The sequence below is a fragment of the Galeopterus variegatus genome, unplaced genomic scaffold (assembly GCF_000696425.1).
Source record: "Galeopterus variegatus unplaced genomic scaffold, G_variegatus-3.0.2 Scaffold3748, whole genome shotgun sequence".
In the NCBI taxonomy this organism is placed as follows: Eukaryota; Metazoa; Chordata; class Mammalia; order Dermoptera; family Cynocephalidae; genus Galeopterus; species Galeopterus variegatus.
This window is the reverse complement of record NW_007729859.1, coordinates 211,432-215,702: the sequence shown is the minus strand read 5'-3', so window position 1 is coordinate 215,702 and position 4,271 is coordinate 211,432.

Genomic DNA, 4,271 nt, shown 5'->3' with positions numbered 1-4,271 from the left:
TGTGCCCTGGGGCAGAGGAGGGACAGGTCTCCTGAAGGGCTCCTCCCCTCTCTGCCCGTCCAGCAAGCCCCGTGGCCCCACAGCCCCCACTCAGCACATGCTGTGGGGCTGGGTCTGACCCTGGCTCTGGGGCTCTGGGTGCCTCACCTTCTCATCCCTTGGGGACCCAGTTCAGCCCTGACTACGGCCAAGGGAAGGGAGGCGGAGGCCGAGTGACTGCCCCAGGCCCTGTGTGGACCTGGGGCTGGAACCTGACAGGTCTGTGGCTCCAGCAGCAGCAGGGCAGGCCTAGCCACACTGGGCGGGCAGTGGCTGCAGCACACTGACCATGCGTCCAGGGGGACTCAACACAGGGGGTGAGCCATAGTCTCCACTGAGGGAAGGCCTGGGCTGACGCCTTTCTTCCAGCACCTGTTCTCCAGCCAGTGGAAACCTCTCTCCCTTCATAAGAGCACAGGGCCGGGCGGGCAGAGGACACTCACACATGGCATCGTGTTCTCATTCTGGATGACGATCTGGCGGAGCAGGCGCCGCTCATAGTCCTGGTCCATGGTCAGGCAGGGCAAGACCCCTGGCCACCGTCAGCCTGCAGTGGGGAGGGCAGGAGAGGTCAGCACCAGTGGCCCCCAAGGGGGTTGTGGTGACCCCAGGGCTGGGTGCGAGGGCAGCCAAGTCCCCATCCCTGTGGAACTGGCTGCCACACTCTCACGCCCTGGAAGCCAGAGTAACACGAAACAGAGATGAACTGGGCTCTTCCTTGGTTCCTCTGCTGGGGACCTTCCACTGGCCCCCACCTTGTCCTGGGCAAGTCTCCCACCTACCTCTGGCACTCGGAGACTTGACCCCACGCCCCCGCTCACTGCCTCCAGAACCCTCCGGCCCACACACCCTATCCCCATCCTCCTGCTTCAGACTGTCTCCAAGGCCACGCACGCCACTCATGGGGCCATGTCCACGCTCTCTGGTCTCTGCCTGCCCAGGAAGCATGGCTTTCAGCCCTGGAGGGCTCGGGAAGGGGCAGGGAGCTGGGAAAAGTCAAAGCAGTCCCAGCAAGGACCCACACTCTAAGTGTGGCAGCGTCAATGTCCTGACATCCAAGACAGAAACCGCAATCCTGAACCTGCATGTGCAAGAGAGCATGTGTGTGCATTTCAGTGAGCTTCACTTTGGTCCATGGGAGTTGCTGAGAGCTGACTATGTGCCAGGCTGGGCCCAGGGCCAAGCTAGACCAGGTCGTGGCTCAGGGACATCAGGCTGCAGTGTACAATCACACACTCACACCCAGCCACAATGAAGGGAACATTCAGGGGCCCTTTCAGCCCAACCCAATCCAGGAAGGCCTCTCTGAGGAGGTGGCATTTAAGCTGAGGTCTAAAGAAAAGCACAGGTGAGGAGACTGGAAAAAAACATTCTAGAGAGGGGAGAGCAGATTGGCACACCAAGGTGGGAAGGGGCTTGGCACATTCCAGGTCAGAGCGAGGGCCCCTATAGTGATGTGAACAGAAAGGGTTCAAGAAACAGATGCTCTTCCCATCAGGGGTCGGCGAACTATGGCCCAAGGGCCACATCCAGGTACAAAAACACATTACCTGTTTTTGTAAATGTCAGGGGTCGGCGAACTATGGCCCAAGGGCCACATCCAGGTACAAAAACACATTACCTGTTTACTAAATATGTTTTATGGCACAGTCACACCCGCATTGTTTATATACTGCGCATGATGGCACTCCTGCTACAATGGCAGAGTCACAGCAGACTGGCCCTTACATGTGTGCTGAGTCCAGCTCAACCTCGACAGCGGCCTCAAGCCAGGTGGCACTCAGGTGAGGCAAGGGCTCTCGGGACAGAGCCTGGCACTCGGGGGCTTGAAGGCTGTGGCTTTTCTTTGTCCCACCTGTTCTGCATCTCGGACAACTCCTGCGGCCTCTCCCCATCACTGTTGCTTGGGTTCCTCTGGCTGGAGCCTGAAGGCTCTAGCACACCCAGTGACAGGCCAGTTCTGGGCCCTGCACATGCACGAGGGCACCAGGGTTGGTGACAGACCACTAAGAAAGTTAAAAAGTACAGGCTGGCCAGAAAAAAAGTCTACTAATTCCCACACGTAGCACCATGGTAAAGTCAACACACACTTTCTTTTAAAAAACAAAACATGGTAAGTCTGGCTGGTGAGCTCGGTTGGTTAGAGCATGGTGGTGATAACAACCAGGTCCAATTTTGAGCCCCCTAGTGGCCAGGTACACCCACAAAAATAACATAAAATTGAACATCTTAACCATGTTAAGTGCACAGCTCAGTGGCATTAAGCACACTCGCATGGCTGTACGACCATCACCACCATCATCTCCAGAACTTTCTCATCTTCCCAAAGTGAAACTCTGTCCCCATTAAACACTCACTGCACGTCCCCTCCCAAGCCCCTGGCACCCTCTTTGGCAGTCAGCTCTTCAAAAAGTTGAACAGTCACCACGTGACCCAGCAATTCCACTCCTAGATACACACCTAAGAGAAAAGAAAACATATGGCCACACACGAACTTGTACACAGATGTCCACAGCAGCTTGATTCACAACAGCCAAAAGGTGGATACAACCCAAGTGTCCACTGACAGATGAAGGGATAAACATGTGGTCCATCACACACTGGAATACGACTCAGCCTTAAAAAAGGAAATTCTGACACACGCTACAACAGGGAAGAACCCCGAATACATCACACTCAGTGAAATACGCCAGTCACAAAAGGACGAATGCCGTGTGATTCCACTCATGGGAGGTCCCTAGAGTCGTCAGATCCACAGACAGGCGGAGGGAACAGTGCCTGTTTTGGAGAAAGACACCGAGGAACCACCAGGTCATGTGGGGAGAAGCCTGAGTGTCTACTGCCCTGCGTCTCCACCCCACTGCATCCTGAGACAAGGAGGTGGGTCAGCCTAATTTCCAAGTGGTCTTTCTGCTGAGTTCCTGGCCATAACCGGAGATGGCAGAAGCCCTGTGTTGGCCATGGAATCAGCATGAGCCTGCAGAGTCCTGCTCCTCAGGTGTCGCTGCCCTGGCCTGCGCTCATGGCTGCATGCAGGGCTGGCACTGGACGCTCAGCCACAGCCACAACAGAGCCAATCAGATTAGACTGTGAGGCATGGTGACATGCAGCCAGTATCCCCATGTTGTTGGGTTTGTGAGTTTTATCTCGTGTCCCCTGCGCACAGCCTCATGAACCAGGTGCCAGTGCCATGCCCTCATGCAGGCGAGGACACCAATGCCCCACCTTCAAAAGCGGAGTCATCCTACATAAAAAAACCCCACCCTCAGGGCTGGGGTGCTCCTGGCTGGTCTCCAACAGAACCGTAACACTAGGTCAAGGCTGCACACGAGGGACAGGTGTGGTCACCGCAGGACAGTAGTCCTCAGTCCTGGGCAGGGAAAAATAGCTGGAAACATCTGTTTCACTGACAGCAGGGCCAGACAAGAGCTTGGCCACCCTCTCACCCCAGGAACTAAGCAGAGCCTGGAACACATGGAGGCTAGTTTTCTCGGCATGAGTTAAGGAGCCGCTGCTACGACACCAAGTGCCTGAGAGCCAAGCACATGCAAGTGTGTTCACGTCCAGCAAGAACAAGGCCAGGGGAGGGCCAGCCCTCTGCCCGCCACTACAGATGTGGCTGCTGAGGGTCATAGACATTTCACACTTCCCAGGTGTGATCCCTGGAACCTGTGACTATGTCATAGGTCATCCAGGTGGGCCCAAAGGGGAGGTAGGGAGGGTAAGAGGCAGATAGAGACTGGAAGATACTGTGCTGCTGGCTTTGCAGACAGAGGAAGGGGCCACACACTGAGGGCTGCAAAAGCCTCTAGAAGCTGGGAAAGGAGGACACAAGTCTTACCCTGGAGTCCCAGGAGGCACCAGCCCTGCCCACACCTTGACTTTAGCCCGGTGAGGCCTATTTCACACTCTGACCCCCAGAGTGTGAGAGGATACACTTCCACTGTTTTTTTTTTTTTTTTAAAGATGACCGGTAAGGGGATCTCAACCCTTGACTTGGTGTTGTCAGCACCACACTCACCCAGTGAGCAAACCGGCCATCCCTATATGGGATCCGAACCCATGGCCTTGGTGTTATCAGCACCGCACTCTCCCGAATGAGCCACAGGCTGGCCCACACTTCCACTGTTTTAAGCCCCCCAGTTGGTGGTGACTTGGTAGTGCAGCTGCAGGGAGCTCAAACACTGGCACAACCAAACACCAGCCTTCTGCCACTGACTGTTTTGGGGGAT